The 25656-nt window shown below is 36.8% G+C and overlaps 1 long non-coding RNA gene across 1 annotated transcript in view; it reads right to left on the reverse strand.

The window, feature by feature from the left end:
- Positions 1–25656, reverse strand: part of LOC148756534 (uncharacterized) — a 378327-nt gene that overhangs the window by 74121 nt on the left and 278550 nt on the right. The window lies entirely within an intron of this gene.

The following is a 25656-nucleotide window of genomic DNA, read 5'->3' on the forward strand; positions in this document are numbered from 1 at the left end:
AAGCACATTCCACAGGAAGAAAATATAGAATGGAATGCAACAAATAGCGTTATGGATACCATTAGGTAAATATATTAGTCTCTCCCCCCCCCCCCTTGTAGACTCTAACCTGAATCCCATATATATTATAACAGTGAGATTCACATCTTCTGTTATTTTCATTTCTATTTATTTTATAACTGTTCTTGCAGTCTTTGAAGTTTCACATGTTGGTGCCATGCTGACTCCCTTTTTCACCCTCCTCTTTATGTCAATCAATCTATGTTTGTTGTGTGTATACTTAGGCACATTGTTAGGTGATGAAGTCACAGTGATTAAAGGGGAAGTCCATGTTCCCAGTGTGTTCCAGTTTTGTTGTGGAGAGAGACAACAGAAAAATGCTAAGTCCTCTTTTTGAGAAACACAGAAAACTGCCGTCAACACAAAGTGATACCTGGGCTGGATGTTGGAGGAGGAATCAGGCTGAATCGTCTCCATGATTAATCTTTCAGAGAGCTTTGGTGTCAATATACTTTTTCCTGGTAATTGGTCAGATAGAGTTTTTAAGGTTAAGTTTTATTTATCTTCACAAATATATTCCATCTTATAACATCCTCTCCTCTAAGCTGCATGAAGAATGTAAAGGTAGACTAGCCATCCTTTGAAATTTGACAGAGCAGTCCTTTCCTACACCTATTATTCAGTTTAATTAATAATAGTGCCCTCTTCCACTCTCACAGTGCACTGACTTAAGTCATAAATTATATGGTTACCGTATTAGAGACTGATCAAGACAGCCTTAATGTCTCCTTTAGCTTGACCAAACTTGGAATAGGTTTCTTCCTACATCTAGGCTGACCTCTCTCTTATTCCTGCCCTTATAGAATCCAGATGGCCTAACCCCAGAGGTCCCTGCCTTTCCTTTCCTTAGAACATTTACTTTAGAAAATTTGTAATTGTAAATTATTTCTCTGTCCCTTTGAGATGTAAGCCTTTTTGAAAGACTCTTGTCAGTTTTACAACTATTGAATATCTTTCTTAAGGACCTGGGAGACATCCCCTTGAAATGGAACCATCAAGGAAGATTTCAGTCTCTGAGAGAGGGGAGGAGCCTGACTGTGGGTGCCTTGCTCCAAGTTGTAAAGCTACCTCCTGTCATGAAGGTAAGAGAATATTTACCTTTCCTTTGGATAATTAGCAAACAGAAATTAATGGCCTAAGATCTCTCCTCCCCCACCCCAGCTCTTAAAAATGTCCCTGCTCCTTGTTCTAGTAGAATTCAATTCTGGTTTCTCTCCCCTATTGCAATAGCCTTGAATAAAGTTTTCCTTGTCTGTTCAACTTTGTCCAATGCATTTTTTTGTTTGTTTCAACAATGCTATGCCTACTAGATTGGAGTCAAAAATAAGAAAGAGGTCCCTGACATCTTCTCTGCCCAATAGACTCATACATCTAACTGTCCACTGAACATCTCCACTTGGATATCTGAGAGACTTCTTAAACTTATCTGAGAGTTATGCTCCATACCTAACTCCTGAAGTTCACCAATTCACACCCCACCACCACTACCACCACCTACACAGACACAGCCCCTTCTGGAGATTTCCTCATTTTAGTAAATGGGAACTTTATTGTTTTTGTTGCTCACACAATGATCCTAGAAGACATCCATAACTCCTTTTTTATTTTCTCCTATATCTGATCCATTGGCAAAACCCACTAAGTTTAAAAACAAAATATAATCAAAATTCATTTGTTACCACTTAAACGTTTACTACCCTAGTTCAAGCCACCTTGTTCTTTTATTTGGATTATTTCAAAACACATCCTTAAATGGATTCCTTGCTTATAATCTTGATCCCACTCCCCCTACTGCCCCGCCAAAAGACAATTGCTAAGCAACAGCAGAGCTATCCTTTAAAAAGAGTCTTCTGTTCAAAACTTGTTTTCACTTCAATATCAATCAGAATAAAAGCCAGAAACAATCTACTGCCTTTGTGGTCGATTGCAATGACACAACTTGAGGAGTAGATCAAATCAAGGACCTAGATGAGGATCTTTGTTAAGATACCAGAAAGACTTAAGGAGGTGCTTAGTTTCCTTATGGGAGTTATTAACCATTATTGCTTTGAGGGCCTGAAAGATAATTTTTTACCACACTGTATTTTATGAGCTGGGGTCACTATTCTCATTCATTTTCTCACCCTTGTATTTGATATTTCATTTTCTGCACAGTGATTGCTGTAATCTTCTAAAGAAGGGCACAGTTTGCTTTTACACTTAAGATCATGCTATTTTGTGTGTGTGAGAGAGAACTCTTCAGCACAGTCCATCTTGTTCTCTACACAAAGAACTGTTTCATATTCTATTGTCAACTGACATAGTTCTCCTGCCTCTACCACGGCTTGTTTGACTAAAGTGGAAAGTTACATCAAATAATACCTCAATTTTAAGTCATCCTCCTAGACTTTCTCTTGCCACCCACCTCAACAGTATCACTTATCTTTAAAACAAAGGCTTTCGAGTTGGAAAGTGCTGAAACTGGAGCTTTCTGCTAATCATTGCAGATAAAGGATAGCAAGAAGCTTCTAATGTTTTGCATGCAACTTGACCTTACAAGAAAGGCCAAACAGCAATTATAGGGAAGTCAGCTGGCAAAGACGTTTCCATTTCTTTGTCTGGTACATCACGAACTCTTCAAACGTACTTCAATAATTGCCCAGAGTAAGCCACACTTGTGAGTTTTAAGTAGTTGACTCAAAGGTTAAATCTATTTTTTTTTTTTTAACAAATGCAGTTGAAATGAAACAACTTGCAAAGTTTAGAAAAAGCTTCTGCAACAGTCTATTAACAGGTATTTGTTAATAAATGTAAGTGTTCCTGTCATAAATTTATTTTCTTTTAATGACAGAGTTCAACTATTCTGAATGAAATTAATAGTGAAAAGCCAATGTTTTCAAAGCAGGTTGTTGTAGGTTGCTGCTGAGTTATGTTTACCCTTGCTTTTCACACATAACAGTAGAAGCGTGGTCAAGTGGGATGCCAATTCAGAAGCCTCTTTACAAGAGTGATTGAGCTGCTTCCTGGGAGAGAATTGACGAGATAGCAGTATAGAGAGAGCAGCAACACAAGCGTGTTCGTTACAAAACGATCTTGAAGGAGGAATTATATGAAGGGAGGGACAATGCTGAGAACAGCATGCTGTCCAGGGCTTGGATTTACCTCTCAGGCCTGTGGATTCACAGTGGTCATAGGGGGAGACCGGAAGATGCTTGATAAAGCTTTGAGGCACATAGTGCAAATAACTAGTATCACTAGGTAAAGGTATTCTTAATCCTGGACATTGACTGGCTTGGTATCTTCAACTTTCCTTTTCTGCTTTCTAGTGGGGGCCAACCCCTTTCTAGCAGGAACATTTACTTTTTATACCACCAGATTATCAGGCAGGTTTGGTAAAATGGGCATGTAAGCAAGATTACATTAATATTAAATTCCATGTGTGCACTCACCTTCATGAATCAACACATTTAACTGAATCGAAAATAATACAGTTTGATAATGACAAGGGACTTTTTTTCTTCACTTTTGACTAATTCATTTACTTCTTGTTGTTGTTGTTGCTTTCTTTTTTGCCTCTGGACCTTTTAAGAACATCTTCCTTGGGCAGTTGGATGGCTCAATTGGTTACAGCACGAGCTCTGAACAACAGGGTTGCCTATTCGATTCCCACATGGGCCAGTGAGCTGCGCCCTCCACAACTAGACTGAAGACAATGAGCTGCCACTGAGCTTCTGGAAGGGCAGCCCGATGACTCAGTTGGTTAGAGTGGGTTTATGATACCTGTCTTGAATGCTCTCACAGTAACAATCTATTTACATAAAGATTTCCAGGATAAAAAATCTGCATTCTCAATAATGTTCAGAATTTGTTTTTTTAATTGATATATTTTTCAATTAGTTAAGAATAAAAGGGTTGTGAGATTACCTGTTTCAGTTGATAGCAACATACCTCTGCCCTGTTGAACCAGTTTACTTTGCTAAGTAGTTAGCCTACCCCAAACGGATGGACTGGTTCTCCATCTGACTGCTGAATGCAAAAAGGGGCACTCCTGCCAATAAGTAAGGGGTACAGCAAGGCACAGTGTGAAACCACAGAAAGAGAGTCTTTATGAGGGTTAGAGTTGTTAAACAAAAATGAACTGGTGTGTAATATGGTTATGATCTCCTAACTTCTTAGATAACTAAATTGACAACTGTAAAGGATTCTGTACGTAGGGTTTTTTTTTTGTTTTTTTTTTTTTTTGAGAGTTTAATTAGATGATCTCTACTGTCCTTAGCCTCTCTAAATTCCTATGGCTCTAAAGCAACTGTTTTTTTGTTTTGTTTTGTTTTTTCCTTTATTATAAAGTGGAGAGGTGAGGTGGAGAACACATGTCAGGGTAGAAGTTTTTAACAGTATACCTTGAATCAAATATACTTTCATCAAGAAATAAAATTCTCCAGAGTTAATTCATGCAAAGAGTAATTAATAATGTAATGCTTTATCAAAAGTTCATGTTTTACTTTATTTTTATTTTTAAACTTATAACAAAACTTATAACAAAAATGGCTTTGAACTCTAGCATCATAAAATTCATGATTTCATGCCCAGACAGGCAGTGAATACTAAGCAATGAAAAGATGTATTTCAACATCTTTGTCAAAAGTACATCAAAATTAAAAGTCTGTCTGCTTAATGTGTATGTGCAGGCACTTAATTATCATTAATTCTTGAATACTGCTCATGAAAATTGAAAAGACATATGAAGACAAAAAGCACCTCCCCCCCCCAAGTTTTGTATATGGCAACTATTTGAAGATGATATTTCATTAGTTTTCTTTAGCAAAGTCTTTTCACTGCTAGGAGAATCTAAGTGTAATGTTTTGTTGTAATAATGCCTTGTTAAGAATAATTAGTAAAATTTTAAGAAACGGATGGATTGTTTCAGTGTTTCAAAAGTGTCCCCAACATATGCTTCCCTTTTTCACATATATATAATTTGCATTGACAGTTTTTAGACAATGCATTGGTTTTTTTCCTAATTCATTTTATCAATAAGGTATTACTGATGAAAGCGACCCAAGAGATTACCTAATGCAAACTTTTCCATTCTGTGAGGGAATATGCTCACAGATGTGAGTGACAATGCATAGACGGAATAAACGTTGTATCCATCCTAATAAGAGGCGCTGGCTAGTACATGGTGTGGCCCCCTTTGCTGAGTCTGGCAGGGCCTTGTTAACCTCATTCCACGGTCCTATATGGCTTGGGTACCAATGAAGCGAATCTCATCAAGCATTAGCCCAAATTAGACTAAGTCAGTATTGATGCTGGGAGTCCTGGGATCTTCAGTGTTAATTCATTGCTTTCTAGTAAACATTTATTAAGTGCTCATGATTTCCCAGAATCTATATATAAAGCCCTGAAGAAATAGCAATAAGGAACACACAATCCCCATACTCAAGGAACTCCCATATTGAGGAGAAATAAAATGAAACAAAACGAAACAAAACAAAACAATAACAGTATAGAGAGTAAAAGATCAGTAAGAGCTATAATAATGTGAAGCGACATGAGCAGATAGGGTGAGACCTTATAATTGATTCACTTACCAAAAGAACAGAGACTTGGTTTTATTTACTACAAATCTCCAGTGCTTAGAACACCAGGTGTGAGGATTCTAGGGAGAAGAAGAATGTGAAAAGGCACAGAGTCATGAGTCAGGGGAGAACAGGTTGGGTTCAGTACGGCTGAAACTCAGTGTGCAGATAGAACATGGTGAAAAATGAGGCTGGAGGTTGACACAGGAGCCAGATTGTGAAGTGTAGGGTGGCCACACCAAGGGGATTACGTTCTTCCTGGGAGCCAGTGGAAGGATTTTAAGTGGGGCGGCAATCACTCTGATGCTGTGTACAGGAGGGAGAAAGCAACGTATGGAGGGGTGGAGGGAGGGCATTGAGCAAATCACTGGAGAAAAGGAGAACAATTGGTAGGTTGGCCGAATAAGCCAATTAATAAAACAAACAAACAAACAGTGAAAGCGCTAAAAGGGCTCCCTTGCATAACCTGTATGACATATCCCTATTTGGTTACTTTGTACTTGATATAGCATTTGTTTGCAATAGCATTCCTGAATATAAATCTGAATTAATGTGCCATAAGAATTCATTTTCTCCTAACTCAGAGCATTCCTGTATTACTGGGAGAGGGAGCGGCACGTACTAAGCTTTGGAGATGAAGTGGACATGGCATAGTGCTCAGAGGGAACTGGAAATTCTTCATTTTAGTTGAAGTGTGGCATCTAGAGTCTGCCCTATGAAATGTAGACAGAAGCAAGATCATAACAGGCTGTCTACACTAGGTTCAAGAGCTTGAATATAATCCTGAAGTAATATAAATACCTCAAAGGACTGAAGCAACCGGAAGAGCAGAATACCGGAAGTGCCAGCAGTCAAAATATAATACTCTCTGGACAGACATATCAGCTCTGCAATGCCTCAAGCTTCTACTATAAAACATTCTGTTAGAAATACTTTAGATAGAGCAACTGCAAGGCAAACACACAACTACACAACTCAGTAACTTTAGCCTGCTTTTAGGTCTTTGCTATGACCTGTTTATTTGTTTTTTGATTTATTTTCTTCGTCATGGTGAGTTTGAGGCGTTACTCTCTTTCCCATGCCTACTTCTTAGGAGTGGTCTGAAAAAGGTGAGGACAGAAATATGGTTGTTTGCTAAAAGCATCATAGTATAGACTTGGAAATGCCAGTTCTAAGAGAAAAATAAAGAAAAGGAAGGAAGTATCATTACCACGATGAAAGTTAAGACCAAATAGTTCTTGCTAGAAGTGGATGGTTATCACGGGCTCCCCAGGTTAGTGGATGATTTAGGATGGTTGCAAGTTACTCACAGATGGAAGGACAAAGACATGAGAGAGTGGGTGAGGCAATAATGGCTAGCTCAAAACGGAAAGACATCTGAACTAGTAAGAAATTCTAAAGAGAATATTTAAAAATACTTACAGGGATCCAAAAAGAGAGACCTAGCTAGAAATTGTGTGCAATAGCCAAGGCAGTGTCACACTCATGCATGTCACAATTTCTCAATTTTTCTCTCTCTTACACACACACACACACACACACACACACACACACACACACACACACACCAGAGACACTAGAAGTATTTTTTGTTGTTACGCACCCAGTCATGTTGTAAAAATAAAACCAATCTCCTCCTCACTTTTTATGTGCCAAGTTTTACATTATTTATATGATTTAATCCTCTGCCAAACCCTAGGATGTAAGTACAATCACTGCATCCACTGGAAGGTTAGGAGCCTGAATATCAGTGATGTTAAATAACTTTTACAAGGATAAATGATAGACCCTGTTCGAAAACACAGAGTTACCATATGACTCTGTAATTCAGTCCTCAGTATATACCCAAGAGAAATAAAATATGTCCATATGACACTTGTAGCAAGTGTTCATAGTAGCATTATTTATGAAAGCCCAAATTGGAAAACGTCTAAATGTCCATCAATTGGTGATTGAATAAACAAAATGTGATATATCCATACAATGGAATATTATTCAGAAATAAAAAGAAATGAAGACTGATACACGCATGCTACTACGTGGTAAATCCTGAAGGAAGCTTTCACAAAGGTCTATATATTGTGTGATTCCTTTTATGTAAAATGTCAGAAAGACACAAATTCATAAAGACTGAAAGTAGATTAATGGTTGTTTGGGGCCAAGACTGGGAAGTGGGGGAGGGGAGGGAAAGGGGCAATGATTGCTAATGGGTTGTTTTCTGGAGAATTGTAAATGTTTAAAATTAGATTGTGGTGATGGCTGCACAACTCGGTGAACATACTAAAAAGCACTGAACCATACAGTTTAAATAGGTGAATTTTATGGTACATGAAATTTATCTCAATAGAGTTTAAATGGTAGAACCAGGATTTATACTCAGTCTCACTGTAGTACCTGAACTTGTAACTAATACACTAATCAATCTTCTTCTACTTCTATGTGGGGCTTGTCACCACTAGTTGGCTTATGTGAACTGCAAAAGACACAGCTTTCAGATCCTCTTACCTCTTCATGTCACCTAAATAGTGAAGTCTATGCAGTGCAAGCTATCAAATTAAGCCTCCCCTGCTTCAAAATGACAAATGCCGTGGCCTCCTTTACCTCTTTTGTAAGGACAATAAATATCCTTTCTCTTTTCTGAGGAAAACGTCTGCACTCAAGCTTCTTACTCTATTCTCTTCATCTTTCCTCTGACTTTGTTCCATCTTTGACTCTTCTCTGGAAACTCTGTTTCTCTCAATTGCTTTTCTCTGGCTACAAACGTTCTCAGACAGTCCCTATCCTGAGAAGGAAAACACAACACAAGGAATGTTTTGGTGTCCTTTCTTCCCTCTTCACCCTGTCACCTTACATCTTGCTTTATGGCTGCTAAACTTCTTATAAGTGATTACTTGATGGTTCTGTTTCTCCAAAGTCCACTTAGGCCAAACTTCATGTTATCAGAGTGGCTTTCATCCTTACTGCTTAACTGTGGTTTGTTTTTTTGTTTTGTTTTTGTTTTTTTAATTTGCCTTCCAATGGCCACATCCATCAGATTTTTAAACCCCAAATCGGGAGACATAGTGGAGTCTTAGCATGAGACAGATTTAGACTTTAGTATTTAAATCCAAAGTTTGCACTCTCTCAATCTCAATTTTCCTATTTTAATTAGGACACAAAAGGTATTTAAAACATTGTAGTTGTGTCAGAAATACATCATCAACCTTAAACAGGGCTAGATATATAGAATATAATATATATTGAACAATACAACTTAACACGCCTGGATTTTAAGAAATGAAGAAACAAACTTCAACTCACATGATCTTTCAGTGATATTGACTGTGTTTTTTAATAGAAACTATGTAAAGTGAACACAAGAATGTTGCTTTGAGGAAAAATAAAACTATTTGTGTAGGTGTCTTTATGTCAGCCTTTAATATGGTATATATGAAAGGATTTTTAAGGTGCTAAAGTACAATACAAATTAAATTCATGGCATAATAATTATTATTTCCTATTCCTTCTTCCAATCAATCTCTGTTTGTTATCTCACTTTCACTTAAGCAAAGCACACTTAGGGACCCCTGTAGGTTATATGCATACATATAAATATACTTAGAGAGAAAATTTCAGAGTTCTCACTAGATTTTTCTAACAGTATAAAGGCAGAGCTTTTTAAAACTCACACTAAAAATGTTGCATGGCGTCATTAGCAAGTGGGAATAATGACTTCAAAAACCCAATGATTCAGTAGAGGCTGTCGATGACATCCTTAACAAATACATGTAAAGTATAAATATCACACCCAATATCTCCATTTGCATTCTTTATTGGATTACAGATGTCTTACTGGATGTTAAGGGGTGAAAAAATGGGCCAAGAAGCCATCGCAGTATATTTAAGTTTCATTTAGCTCTATTGTTAGTAATATTAGTATCCACTGGCTATGGGGGCAATGATTTAAAAAAATAATAGAAGAATCGGATGTCCCATGTAATATCTTATATTCATTTCAAGTTAAGAGCCAGGGGTCGGAAGGATTTTGGCCCCAGTCATTTGAACCTCCTGATGTTATTCCAGTGAACACATAGCAAAAGGGATTTTACTAAGATTACCAATTATTTGAACTAAAAATTGTAAGATTATCTTGGATTATCCAAGTGGGGCTAATCTAATCACATGGGAGTTTATCAAATCTTTCCCTGGCTGGCAGCAGTAGAGCAAGTCAGAATTTGAAGAACAGGGATTGAACATGCTGTTGTTTGCTTGAAAATGAATTAGAATTACGAAGTATTGAATTCTTCCAACAACCTGAGTGACTCTAAAAGCAGAGCCTGGAGATAAGAGGCCAGCCCAGGCAGCATCTTGATTTAGACCTCGTGAGACCCTGCACAAGCCTGCAACGGAACCACACCGTGCTTAGACTTCTAACCATGTAACTGTGAGATAATATATGGATGTTGTTATAAGCCACTAAGTTTGTGGTAATTTGTTAGAGCGGCAATAGAAAAGTAATCGGGAGCCTTACCAATAATTTCATAATGATGTGACAGGCCTTGTTATGTTGGGCACGGGGTACGTTAAACACTAAAAAATGACAGAATATAAGATTTTTACCTTACAATCTGCCTGTCAGAATATACATATGCTATTTAACAGAAAGACCCGAAAGAACATTGGAGTAACTATTTTCTGTGTTTTATATTCTTGGACATGGCAGAAATAATCATGTGTCTTTGTTGAATATAGATCATGGTGTTTCACTTATGCACAAAAGATAACGCTTAGCTAGTTTTTGATTGGACTATACTTTTAAATTCAATATCTCAATAGATAGCCTTAATGGTCTTCCTGAGGATGAATGCACTAAACTTGGTCTTCAATGTATCTCTCGGTTCTGTGCATGTAGCCGGTATAAAGCAGCGGATGTGAAAATAACTCTACCCACAAGTAAAGGGGAGAGAATTTGAATAGTTTCCATGTTTTTCAACGTGATAAGCCCTGGTTTTATAACTGAGAAATACTGTCTTGGTAACTCCTTTAAAGATCCCATGCTGCAATTGAATCTTAATGGTAATTTCAATAATGGTTTCAAGAGCTGCCTATCCACATTTTAGCTTGATTCTGTTCTGTTCCAAACAATCAAGCATTTAGTTTGATTCTGCTCTGTTCAAAAAATTTTGAGAGCCCAGTCAAAGGAAGCTATCAACCTCAATCCCTACATTGTGAAACCCCAGTTTCCTATCAGACAGGGAAGTGTACAACAGTTCTGAAATTATCACATGAATTGTTCCCTATTTATAATTAAGGATTTCAGGATCCAGGGCATTGACTTGAAGCGTATAATCAATGATTAGAAACAACTTATTCCATTTTCCTCATCCTAATGTCATCAATATACTGCTTTCAATTTTCATCGGTTTATTCATTCATTTATTCTGCAAACATTCATCTATTACCTATTATGGACCAGAAGCTCTGCTGTATCAGGGGGTAAAGATTTGCAAGAGTCATGACCCGTACTTTCAAAAAGTTCACTTAGTAGAAGAGAAGGCTTATGTAAATATTAATGAAATACAATGTGATCTGTGCTACAAGTAAGAATCAGACATAATTATGTACTAAAAGAAAAGTACTGAATACTGTGTAGGTTTAGAGATGCTTCACAAGTGAAGAAATATTTGAGGATTTTAGAAGATAAGAAAAAATAGGCAAAATATGCACAGAATTCAGAAAATTCACACAAATATGCCTGAATTGTAAGGGAGTGTTGGGAGGTAGGGTGAGAATATTAGCTCCAGTCAGACAATGTCAAGGCTTCCATGTTCTACATACAATGGATTTTCGACTATGTAGGCAGATACAAAAGATATAAATTGGGGATATAACAATGATATGTGAGTTTTAGAAATGTGACTCTGGCTGCATTGAGAATGGATTTAAGATGGGGGTGCAGTTGAAGACTTCATGTTGTAGGATAACATTTATAAGACTTTTCCAGATAAAACAAACCTATAAAGACAGAAAGATGATCAGTGGTAGCCTAGGACTTAGAGTGGGAGTGAGGATTCATTCCAGTTTTGCACAAGGGATATTTTTGGAGTGATATAAATGTTCTAAAGCTGAATGGTGGTGATGGTTGCATAACTCTATACATTTACTAAAAATAATTGAAGCTTACACTTTCAATGAGCATATTTAATGATGTGTAGACTATCTTAATCAAGATGTTTAAAAAATGGCTGGTACTGCTCTATACTCTCCTTAATTTCTCATTGGTTCCGGGCTACTGAAGCAAGGTTGTTACCTTGGGCAAGGTTGTTACATGCAGCTGATGTTATCTTTGCATATACTGACAATGGAAAGCTGTCTTAGAACAGCACATCAAACAACGGGGGCAAAAAGTCTTTCCTTGAAGAAGGAACTCAGCGGTGCACCATAGTGCCACTACAGAGTTCTTTATACTTTTTTTTAGAGAACGTTGAGAAGACAGATGATTAAAACAACATCTTTAGCTGTGTTTTGAGGAGTAGATAGAGATACATTTGGATAGCTGAGGTAGATGGCTTTGAAATCATACTTTTACTTAATCTGTAGACATTGGGAGTTATATAATTATGAAGGAAAGGAGCATAATGAAATTAATACATTGAGAAAGCTACTGAAAAGTAAAACTCAAAATGATTGGCGGGGAGAGCACACTGGGAAGCAGTTTGTGTAGGTACCTGGTCAGAAGTTTTTACAAATGAAGAATGTAAATGATGTGGAAAATGAAAAAAAGAAGAAACCATTAAGAATGTATCGGCTTCAGTTTGGAAGTCTGCAAGGCAGATACATTTGCAAGGGTTCAGGGGCTATTAGCCAAAAGACTGAAATGAAAATGGAGTACAAAATAAGTGCTCAAGAAATTGACTCGGAGATGAGGCTAGTAAGTAGCCATATTGAGCACTGATGGAGATAGAAACACACACACTTCAGTTTTTCAAAAATGGAGAGATTTAAGGAAACAGAAATTTCCAAGTGGGAATGGGTGGTTTGAGATATAAGTTTAGTATAATGGGATGGTTCGGGACATAAGTCACCAAAGGCTGAGCATTTATCAGACATTTCTTTTATGAGACCTCCAATTTCAATTAGTCAAAGACAGACTCTTACAGAGCCAACTATGACTAACTTCAAAACCACGACTTTAAAATTTCAAAAGAGGGTAAATCTCCCATGGATTGGAACAAGGAATCATCAAACTCTAAAGCCTATAGGAACTGCAGAAATTATCTAGATTATTTGTTTGTTTTAAGGAGAGAACACAGAGGCACGGAGATTGGGTTATTTGCCCTACTACAGCAAAATAGTAATAATAATAATAATAATAATAATAATAATAATAGATTTATAAAATAAAAATGGTACATATGGATACAAGAAGGGCAGTCAATTAGTTATTATTGAGTGTGAGGTGGTAATAGGACTATGAAGCAAAAGTATCCTTTTAGAAAATGGTAATCAGCATAGAATTGAAGGCTTATACCAGGGTTAAATAAGAAAGACAAAGTAGATGTTAAAATAAAAATCCAAGGACTTGGCCTTGGGGAAAGCCCTTGTGTGGAAGAAGAAAAAGGAGAAGAAGAGATGAAATTATTTGGATGAAGGAAATAGAAACACACATAGAAAATAGAAAAATAAAATCACTCTAAGGCAAGATAAAGTGAATTTCAAGAGGGATAACCAATGGTGGTTTTGTACAGAATTATTTGCTTCTCGTTTCAGAGAATGAAGACTGGGGATAAACGTTACATATAGGAAAAAGGATATCATTAGAAAAACTTCAGGGCGCACATTGAGGGACCATAATATAATAATTAAGAACCTAAGTTCTGGAGTTAGCAGATCTAAACTCAAATCCTGTTCTGTATTTAATTGCTGTGGGAACCTGGGCATCTTACATTCTAAGTCTATTTAAAAATAAAGAAAACAAAAACTGTCAAATACAACTACCTCTTAGGGTTGTGGTGAGGATTAAATAGGCTGAAACACGGAAACAAACAAAAAAATCTAACATAGTGTCTGTTATTATAAGTGCTCGATCAATAGTCTATAACTATTATTATAATTAACATCAGAGTGTTGGGGAAAAAAGCCAGATCTATTACAAATAAATTTAAGTGGCCACAGGTGATGTCAATAAGCACCTATTTAGAGGTTTGCTCTTATATTTTGTATTCTAGAGAAAATTAATACCTGAGGGTAAATAGTAATAAAGATAAATTTTCATGTGTGATGTAAATAACACATTCTAGGTGAAATTTTACAATAAATAATCTACCAAAAATATTTCCAACAGAATGATGTTTTAATTACCATGTTCCCAATGAGTGAATATTGGTTGATAGTCTATTTTCAGAATGACTGCTATGGCAGTGGTTTTTCTCCAATCTTATAATGTTTTCCTAATGCAATTTATTATGCATATTTTAATATGCAATGTGGGATTGAACAAGTGTAAGAAGTAAAAAGCCCTCCATCATCTCGATTGCCATAAATATCATGTACCATGTTGGTTTCTATGACTGGCATTTCTATTATTTCTTAAACTATGTGAGCAATACTGTAGAAGTACCCTTGAGACCATCTTGCTGACATAGTAGACATTTCTCCGGTCTACTGGTCTAGTGGCAAGGATATCGATGGTATGTCAGAAGGTTTCAAAAAAAACCACTAAAGTCTGTCTATGCTCTACTTATAATTGGCCTTGTTGTTGAATTCATAGAAAAAAATGTGTAATGATAGCCACCGTTGTTCTTCCATTTGCAAAGAAAGAGATCTACTTTGTGCTTGATTTTCAACATTGTTATTGATTTATAAAATTTAAAGATTCTTTTGACAGTGGGATACAACACACTGACACTTGAATAGATGAAAGGTAGAACCTTTTGTTACTTAGCGTTCCAAATGAGAGAAGGCTGCCATACAAGGTTACACAAGGAATTGCCCCCAGGGTAAGAGCCGGGGCTAAAAGAAGCAGTTTATGTATAGCAAGGGGGTTGGGATTAGTTAGTTTTCTGAGCTTCCTGTGCAATGGTTAAATGGAAAACATTCCTGGGCTCTTGGGCAGAGGGGCAATCCCTAGCCATCTGACATCTGGCCCTAGGGTAATTAAGATGGGTCCTTAAATGGCCCTAGCTTGTGAGACCTCAATAAGGAAAGTGGTTGAAATGTAGCCTTAATCAGTTACTCAAGAAGGGGAACTGACCAGTTTCTAGCTAGAGCCTTAGAACTGGATCAAGACTATATTAAATAATGATAATAATAATAATAGTAATAATAATAAAATAATAATTATTATTATTATATAAAATACAATTATCTATTAAACATTTACAACAAACTATGAAATAGGAAGTATCATTAACTTTGTGAAAAACGAGGCTCAGGGAGAATAAATAAATCGCTCATGGTCATGAGAGTTGTCTGTCTGATATCGTATTCAATATATAGTCTCAGATTTCTGGTCCAAGATGGAGACATAGGAGTCTTCAAACTTACCTCTTCCTTCTAAATCCTCTTCTCCACTCAGATTCATTCTACCACCTGCCAAATCCTCATGTCCAGCACCAACATGAAGCAGATGAAACTTGAGCAATTGAATCTCCACATACTTGGGTTTGAGACTCACTCAAATCTGACCTTAACTGCATTTTACTGTGTCAAGTTGCCTAGCTCTGATAATCGTAATTCATCCTGGCAGCTAGTTCTAGATTTTTCATCCACCTGACCTATTAAATAATGAGATGAGTGAATCAAAACAAGGATGTACATGTGCTATGGCATAGGAACCAAGTAGAAGATGCTTAATTCCTTTTGTGAATGTCGCAAGAAGGTGCTGTAAGGAGTTAGAGCAAATTTTAAGAGATTAAAGGAGTCTCAGCTATGGGAATAGAATGCTCAAAGATATAGAAAGGTAAAAGACATTGATGTGCTTATGGGGAAGTTGTTAAATCAGTATGGCTAAGGAAGGAGAGACATTTAGGGCAGGGGAAGGTGAAGAAACTAAACATACTGTAGCATTAGCTCATTAGAGTCTTTTCATACCATACCAAGGAGTTTCAACCCTATTCTGTTTTTTGCACTTTTTATTTTATGCATCGACTTAAATTTAAAAGTGGCAACATGGTCCCATTTGCACCTTAGAAATACTACTGTCTATAATGCAAAGGAGATGGGAGCTGGGGCAGAGGGGAGGGGTGACCTGTTGAGAGACTGTTGTGTGAGAGTCCAGCCAGGGAAAAATGAAAACATGTCATTAGGTAGAATCAGTGGAAGTGGTGAACAGAACAAAGATTGACAGAGGAAGTAAAACTGACTGCAATGCAAGAGCCGACTACCACCTAAAACCCAGGGGCAATTTGTTTGGAAAATCTGTGTTTTAGAGGAGCCCTATCAATGCTGATAATGAAAGGCAGATCTATCTGCCTGAGACACGTTATGACGTTTGTGTTTTGTGTGTTGTGAAATGTGGAATCGCAGGCATTACAGCAGCCAGGATACTACGGATGAAGTGTTAAAGCGTGTTCTTGAACTGTATTTCTGCAGTGTGTCTTCCCTGAGAACAAGTGGTCTGTAGGGCATCGTGAAGTTCATATTTGGAAATAAAAGTTATATTTACATCTAAATTACATTTTAGTGTGGTAGCATAAAGGGGAAATTGTTTTACTGTTCCTGGCAATAATGCTGTATTTTACCTTCACTCTGGAGTGTTAGACAGAAAAATAGAGTGTTAGCAAAAAGAAATTAAATGGCTCTGTGGTGATATCTTCTTTGCAGTTTATTATTTTTTAATCCAAATTTCATTCAACGTGTGAGGATTCTATGAAAAAAAATGTAGAGAGAGAGCGAGAGATTCAATATCCGTTTTCCCCTTTAGGGATTTATTTACTGATAAAATGGCTATTCTGTCAAGAATTATCATCATAAAAAGAGATATCAAAAGAATCATTTTCTCTTTTCCTTTTCCAGTAGATTATTTGGGTTGTGCCGTTATGAGGCAGTTCTCTAAGACAAACCTTACGAAGCAAAATTTTATTTCAACCGTTTAATGTCTTAGTACTATGGACTGCTTAATGTATTGTGGTGAGCTATTTAAATCTTTAATAATTTAATTATTTAAATTTACCATGGGAGCTTTCAACATGTAAGAATGGGTACTTTCTTTAAAAAAAAAAAAAATGCAGACTTCAAGTTTTGAAGCATACGAGGTATGACAATTAGTTCATGAACTCATCCTAGAAAAAGTTCTACATACCTCATTGCTGAATATTACTATGGTCACCTTCGAAGTACTCCCCTTGGGAAGCTATGCACTGATGCCAGAGCCTAGTCCACCCTTCAAAGCGATTTTGGAACTTTTTCTGGAATGGCCATTGGAGATGTCGTCATGTTACTCTTGATGTCCTGAATGTCATCAAAATGTCTTCCTTTCAATATTTCCTTTATCTTCGGGTAAAGAAAGAAGTCATTGGGGGCCAGATCAGGTGAGTAGGGAGGGTGTTCCAATACAGTTATTTGTTTACTGGCTAAAACCTCCCTCACAGACAGTGCTGTGTGAGCTGGGGCATTGTCATGATGCAAGAGCCATGAATTGCTGGCAAAAAGTTCAGGTCATCTAATTTTTTCACGTAGCCTTTTCAGCACTTCCAAATGGTCAACTTGGTTAACTGTTTGTCCAGTTTTTACAAATTCATAATAATCCCTCTAATATCAAAAAAAGTTAGCACCATTGTTGCAACATGTTTGCAAACTTAATTGTCAGACCTTGTATAAGGTAGCATGAGAAGGACAGAAATGAGATAACTACCAGTGGTCTCCTGAGGATAACATCTTGAAGATGCTTGAGCTTTGCAAGCAGATGAATTCTGTCTCATTGTAAGTAGGTGCCTAGGCTGGACTGTTAGTGAAATAATGATTTAAATTCAGATTTATTGAATTACTTTTTATTTCAATGCCACTCTTTATAACTGTTGATGTCCGTCTCTTAAAATTATATTTTGTCTGGTATTAATATTGTTACACCAGCCTTATTTTGTTTCTCTTGCCCTACCTTGCCCATACCTCCTACTTTATTTTAAGGATTTTGTGATTTTTTTGTTTAAGAAGGAACTCTTGCAAGCAGCATACAGCTGGGTTTTAAAAGTCAAAGTAAGAGACTGTATTGTAACAGAAGTATTCTCTTAGCATTTATTGAGATTAATATTTATTCACGCATTTATTTGTTTTCTAAGTTTTCATTTGCCTAGGTAAAGTTTTTTTAAATCCCTCTCTTTTTTAAAATGTATTTTTCTCCTTTTCTGGTTTGTAAACTTGAGGTCATAATTTTAATACTTTTACTGGTTACACCTAAAATTGTAGTATACACGTTATTGAACATATTTCTAACAAGCCTAAAATTAGTTCCACTTTGTTCCTCTTAAGTAGTTAAGGATCCCCATGTGGTTTAACACTCTTAACACCTTACTCCATGCTTTTTTCTTCTAAGAGTTTTAAAAACAAAATTAGTTATTATTACTTCACAGTCAATATTAAATTAAATTTACAAATATATTTCATTTTATCACACTTCTTTTTTCTTTTTGCACCAGACTCCTACACTCTTGACTTTTCTTTATGTCGAAGAAAAGTCAACTACCTCCATTAGTAGTTCTTTCAAGAAAGTTTATGAATGAAAAAGTCCCATTAATTTTGATAGGTTTTAATTTTTTCTTACTTCATTCTAACTGCTGAATGAGAATTTAACTGGCTATAGAATTCTCAGCTGCTACTTATTTTCACTTAATATTTCGAAAATACTACTCCACTCTGTTCTGGCATATATTATTGTTGTTGATGAGAAGTCTGCTATTTGTCATCATCCACATGTGTGCAGTTTGTCTTTTTACCTGCTAATGTTTAATATTTCGTCTTTAGCATTAATGGTCCGTAGTTTTGTTAAAATGTGTATAGTTACAAATTTATTATAATTTTTTCCTACTTGGCACTCTGTGTGATGGTTTAGTCTGTGAATTATATGTTACGTTACAGAATATTCTCAGACATTATCTTTTCCAGTATCACTTCTTTGCCATTCTCTTTATTCTCTTCTTACAGAATGCCCCCTGAATAAACATTGGTGTCTGCTAATCAATTCTCTATAGCTCTGAACAAGTTTTGACCTTTTAAGTTATCCAACCTACATCCTGAATGAGTTCCTCAGTCCTGCTTTTCAATCTCAATGACTTCTATATCACTCTGCTTATAAACTTGTTCTTTTTTAGTTCTGACTACTTATTTAAAAATATTTTTTATTCTTCAATGAGTGACATTCTCTTTATATCCGCAGGAAATGTAAAATTCCTTATTTAAAAAAATAAGTTATTTTGTTGACTGCCCTGGTAGCATGATTGTTTATCACATTTTTTTTTTTTTTTTTTTAAATTTTGATTTACAGGCATATTTTGACTGGAACCTCCCTCCTCTTTCTCCTTTCTTGTCTCATGTTTGTTTTATTTACACTCATATTTCTCTTCCTGTTTGTTGTATAGTAGTCTCTACACAAGTCCTTGAGGTTTCTCCAACAGTCCAGATCTTATAGGGACAGCTCAGGATTCTTGACCTGTAGGAATACTGGGAGTCCAGTCACTGAACCATTGTCTAGCTTGGTCTAGGCTCTGACTGGTGAGACTATGAGGTTTTGATGCTTCTTGTTCATTCCTTGGAAACAAGCTTCCCACAGCCCTCACATCAGCTAGTGAGTGTCAGTTACATGGTATTCCAGCCTTCTTTCATTAACAGAGAGCATTAGTACAACACTGATTTTAAGATATAAGTTTGACTTCGGTCTCCTCTCTGCGTGAGCACTAATTATTCTTATATCATTAAAAAACAGCCTTCATCTGCTTGCAGATTTGAGGCCAAGCAGCCTCCCTTTTTAAACACATTTTACCCCCCTGTGATCTTCTCCGTTTCCTCAAATGTATGTGAGAGGAAGTAAACAGTCTCAAACTTTGTGGGTGTTATTCTGTTTTACTTCTATTTCTGTTGTTTGACTCATATTTCTTATTGTTAGTGTTATTCTTCTTGACTTCTAAATATCTAAATTGTAGGCCTTGGACCATGATTTTTGTTGCTGTATCTATAACAACTGTAACTTCCTGTCTCAGTTGAAAATCCTACACTTGGTCTCATACCTATTTATGCAAGTAGAGGTCTCTTCATCTGTTTTGGGTGACTTATGATTATAAAAGAGGGGAATGAATGATTCAGTTATATCTGGATTTTATATATTTGGAAACTCGCAGCATAAAAACTCAACACCCACACCCACACCCACAATTTCACTTCTGGCAATGAAAGAAAACAAATGTGAACAAATAGCGAGATGCAGGATGGCTAATATGGAACACAGATATATCATACAGTATGCTTGTTTTTTGTTTTCTGTTTTTTGGTGGTTTTTTTTTTTTTTTTTTTTTTTTGCCTTTGCTCAGTAGCAATGCACACTTCCAAAAGTAACATTTCCTTTAATCAGGCCCAATACCTTGGAAGAGAGCCCATGAGAGCAGAGCTGATAATTGAATTCCCGCAGCTTTCAAAATACTATTTTCCCCTCACTGAGCTGTCAGTCATCAAAGGCAGAAACTGTAGATTGCTAATACATGGCTATAGTCTAAGTAGTACAGCATATTCCTTGGTCTTGAGGAAATTGAAAAAGAAATCCCAAACTGCTCATAGCTTGCAGTGGTTTCATGTTCAGAAATCAAGAGGAATTTTCCGATGGAAAATTTATGGCTGATGGAACCTAAGTAGAGTGACAGAAGCTCATGTGGAAAAACTATAAACAAATCTCAAGTGAAGGTCTTACCCAAGCCTATAGCTTTTATATTTTGTGCTGAGGGGTCCAGGGGCATATTTCAAAGTTAAAAAAACTGATACATAAAACCCTTCTTGTGGAAGCACAGGCCCCCTTCCCCAGGTCTATTTAAATTGCTCTACTCCTAAGGGAGAGCAGAGCCAATATTTAATGTTTGTGTGTGTGCCTTGTTATTTTTCTTTCTTTTTTTTTTAAACTTGAATTCAATTTTTTGTTTTTTACCCTGGTTGGCCCATTTTTAACATATTTTGTTTTAGATCTGTTTTAAGTTCACAGTAAAATAAAGCAGAAAAATACTGAGTTCTAATATATGCCCATAAGCACCCTTCCCCGCGCCACACACACACACACACACACTTCTCCCTTATTATCAGCATCCCATACCAGAGAGGTACATTTGTTTCACCGTCGAGGCTATTTTGGCACATCATTATTAGCCAAAGTCCGTAATTTTCATTAGGGTTTACTCTTGGTATTTGGACAAATGTCTAATGACAGGTACCCACCATTGTAGTGCAATACAGAATAGTTTCACTGTCCTGAAATTCTCTGTGTGCCGCCTATTCTTCCCTCGCTGCTCCCTCCCAGCCCCTGACAACCACCAATCTTTTTATTGTCTCCATAATCTCTCCTTTTCCAGATTGTTATATAGTTGGAATCTTATAGTGCAGTTAATGTTCCTCCACATATTTTTCATGGATCATAGGCCGTTTCTTTTTAGTACTGAATGATATTCTATTGTCTGGATGTGCAAGAGTTAATTTATCCATTAACCTACTGAAGGACATCTTGGTTACTTCCAAGAACTGGAAATTATGAATAAAGCTGTCATAAACAATCATGTGCAAGTTTTTGTGTGGACATAGTTTTATTTAATTGAGGTAAATATCAAGGAGAACCATTGCTGAATCGTACGGTAACGTTATATATAGTTTTATAAAAAATAAAATTAAATTAAAAAAACCTAAACTGACGATCTGTTTTCCAAAGTGTCTGTACCATTTTACATTCCCACCAGGAATGAATGAGAGTTCCCATTGGTCTTCATCCTCCCCAGCATTTGGTGTTGTCAATGTTTTGGATTTTGGCCATTCTAATAGTCGTGTAGTGATATTTCACTGTTTGAATTTGTAATTCTATTAACAACAGATGATGTGGAACAATTTTTCCTCTGCTTATTTGTCATCTGCATACCTTCTTTGGTGAGATGTCTATTAGGGTATTTTGTCCATTTTTAAATCAGCTTGTTTGCTTTCTTTATTTTTGAATCATATATGATTTTTTTTCAATTAATGTTGACATTAAATATTATTTTATATTAGTTTCAGGTGAACAGCATAGTGGTTAGACACATATAATTTACAAAGTGATCTCCCTGATTAGTTTGGTATATATGTAGTTATTACCATACTATTGACTATATTCCCTGTGTTGTACTTTACATCCCTGTGACTATTATTTGTAACTACCAATTTGTACTTCTTAATCCCTTCACTTTTTTCACCCAGCCTTCCAACCCCCATCCCCTCTGGCAACCATCAGTTTGTACTCTGTATCTATGAGTATGTTTCTGTTTTGTTTTTTTCATTTATTTTGTTCTTTAGATTCCACATATAAGTGAGATCATGTGGTATTTGCCTTTATCTGTCTGACTTATTTCACTTAGCATAGTACCCTCAAGGTCCATCCATGTTGTCTCATGTTTGCTTTCTTATTGTTGAATTTTAAGAGTTCTTCGTATTTATTGGGTAACAGTCTTTTATCAGATATGTCTTTTGCAAATATTTTCTTCCAGTTGTGACTTATCTTATTCTCTTCACAAAGCGGAAGTTTTTTATTTTAATGCAGTTTGTGTATCAATTATTTCTCTCATGGGTTGTGTTTTGATATCATATCTAAAAAGTCATGCCCAAGAAGGTCATCTAAATTTTCTCCTATGTTGTCTTCCAGGAGTTTTTATAGCTTTGCATTTTACACTTATGTCTATGATCCATTTTGAGATAATTTTTGTTAAGGGTATAAAGTCTGTGTCTAGTTTCTGCCTTCAGATCCTTAAGATGCCATTAATGTGTGGAAAAATTCTTTTTTTTTTGGTACAATTAAAAATGATAGGCTTTAATTCACATGCATTTTATAAAGTTACTCTCTGATATGAATACATTTCCATGGAACAGTAACATTCAGAAAGCTAACCTGATTAAGTTCTTATGTGAGACTCTGTTCAACATTTCCAGATTGTTGCCTGTGATGGTAATGTTGGAAAAAGGGATCCCAAGAGAACTGGGATTTTGCCATGCTAGCTAAGCACTAGGCTTTTAGTACATGGTCTTATCTCTGCTGAATACCAGAATCACCTGGGCCCGAAAAGAGTGGAAGATCGATGCAATAGGTCATCCTTACAGTTAGAAAAGGATTCAATGCAGTTTCATCCTTATCTAATTTTTTTTTTTTTTTAGGAGAACTGTTGCCCCCAGAGAAGCTATTCACAGAAACAAAGTCTAACTCAGATTTTTTTGATGAGACCTGATGTCAAGAAAATTACCTGAAGCACTAAATCCCTTTAGGGCTGAATAAAAATATGAAGAGAAAGACAGGCAAAAAAATATAAAGGAATTTTTCATTGTTAGTGATGCTGATAAGTCCTGATACAAAGATGGGTCGGAGTGGCCACAAGGGTCATCTGCAATCCAAAATTATAAGTAAGTATTATAGATGCTATGAATGGACAGGAGCTATGAGGTAAGAGATGCAGTTTTGTGTATACATTTGAGGAGAGGGCACAACTTTTGATACCGTGTTTCCCCGAAAATAAGATCTAACCGGAAAGTAAGCCCTAGCATGATTTTTTCAGGAGGACATCCCCTGAACATAAGCCCTAATTCGTCTTCCGGGGCAAACATTAATATAAGACCCGGTCTTATTTTCGGGGAAACACAATATAATCCGTGTGAAGAGTGGGGAAGAAAGGTGTCAAGAAAGAGAACACAAGTAGGCAGGAAATGTTGCCAGTCCAGTTTAGGTTGGTGATGGCTAATCTGCGCTTATTCTGTCCCTAACTTTCGCTGTCATCACAAGGCCTCAGGAAAGCCAGTTACCAGCCTAGGTCTTTGTTTCACAAATACAATCAAGCAAACATTCATTTCTTTATCTGTGATGGGAAGGAGCAAAGTTGTGCCCCCGGAGTTCCACCCATCCCATAATGCTCTCATCACTAGTAAGTCCTGGGGTAGGAGGCTTGAGAGTGGGAAGTAAGTTTCACGAGGCAAATTCCTGCTCACAAACACTTTGGTGTTTTTGCAGACGAAATATATCCTTACAACAAGAATAAGAGGCTCTGCATCCCAGCAGCATATTGACTATGATAGTTTCTTTCAGGTTAGAAGACATACTAGCACTATAATTGATGATATTTTTCTAGCCCTCAAAGCTGTATTTCTCAGGGCGTTGGGGACCTTAATGAATGCTGCCTGATATTTTTCTTCTCCTGCTGTATGTTTCCTGTCAGATTTCCTGCTGCAGCATTTTGATTATTTCTGTTTTGCAGCTTCCTCCTCCAAATTGCTTTTTGGGGCGGGGATCTGCAGGGAGATCAAAGTATGGTTCGTAATCTCACAGAGTGATTCAGGGATTAAAATCCTAACACTGAGTCCCTTGCTTATACACCTGCTTAGCTTTGCCATATGAAACTCTGTTCAAAATGCCCAGTTTCATTTGCGAGGGTAACACAGGACAGCAGACAACCATCCATTAAAACTTGGAAGCGTCAGCTATCCTTTGTTGCTTGTCGTCTGACATAAGCATTAAACTTTTAGTACAGGGTTCTTACCACAGATGAATATCAATGTCACCAGGGGAGTTTTAAAATATAAACTTGAGGCCTTATCCTCGGAGAATTGGTCATGAGTATGTCCAAAGTATGCCTTTTTTTTTTTTTTTTTTTTTTTTTATTCCCCCAAGTTTTCCAGATGGTTCTTACATGGGGTCAGGATTGATATTCACTGTTCTCACAACTGAGAAAGTTTGGGCTTACATGAATAAGTTGTAAAACACTTTGGAAAAGAGTGCAAAGTACTGATATGAAATGCTTTAAAAAAAAATTCTTCCAAGATTTGCTAAATTAAGAATGTCCAGTAAGTCGAGAAGGAGAAGGTGGATTACTAATGTTTAGGATTGGAGCAGAGGGGGAGGGAGAATGGAGAGTTTGTGTGACGGTTCTTTGGAATCTGAAATGTGCATGCAAGATTTCTACATGAAGCTCTCCATAACAGGGTTTCAGAAAAATTAGGTACATTTAAAGTCACTTCTGATATTTTGCAGGTCCCCTTAACATTGCACTTGGTATGAGTATAATTCAGCAAAGGGCCTGGGAGCCAGTACTTATTTGCATGCCTGATCCTTTGGTGCTAACAGAGGTCAAAGCTTTGGAATACTTCCTCTGTGGGTATGACTAAGCTGAAATACAGATGAGTTTTTTGATTTTTGAAAGGTAGGGCACAGGCAGGTTATTCAGAGTGGCAATATTCTGTTCAGGGACTGATTAGTTGGCCGGTTTGGATTCTTTCTACTACCTCTGGGAGCCATCCATTGTTCAGAGAAGGTAAAATGGTCTTTATGGTCCATGCTCTTTTCCTAATGCCACCCCTTCTGGAATTATCCTGTCCCTTGAGCCTCTGGTATTACTGGATCTTCAATTTCTTCCTCTCAACCTGTGTGCCTTCCCTGTCTCATTGTCTCTGGGTCTGCCACAACTTTGAAGTTTTCTGACGGCAGTCATACAAGCAGCTTCTGGAGCTTTCAGTACCGTGTAAAGTTAAAGCAGGAGTTTGGCTTAAGGCAAATCCCCTGTGAGCAGTCAAGAATGCCATTCATTGCTAATTCTTGCTTCTCTAAACCCGTAGGAAATAAATATGAGTAACACATCTAGAGGATAGAGCCCTGAATCCTGAATGGTGGTTCCCTAATGTGGGAAATCATACTTTCTTTTCCCACCTGATACAAAGAGCCATTTTAATTTACCTTTGAGGCAGAAGTGAGGGTGACTTCTTCCCATCGCCCCCCCTTCCCTCCCCCCCGCTTTTTTTTTTTGCTGTTGCAAAGGGAAGAGAGGCTTCTGGAGCACATTTTCCCAGTGGAAGGGCTTTAGCTAAAGAGGAAAGC

Source organism: Rhinolophus sinicus, chromosome 12 (assembly GCF_057876585.1).
Source record: "Rhinolophus sinicus isolate RSI-liver-muscle chromosome 12, RSI-T2T, whole genome shotgun sequence".
NCBI classification, from domain to species: Eukaryota; Metazoa; Chordata; class Mammalia; order Chiroptera; family Rhinolophidae; genus Rhinolophus; species Rhinolophus sinicus.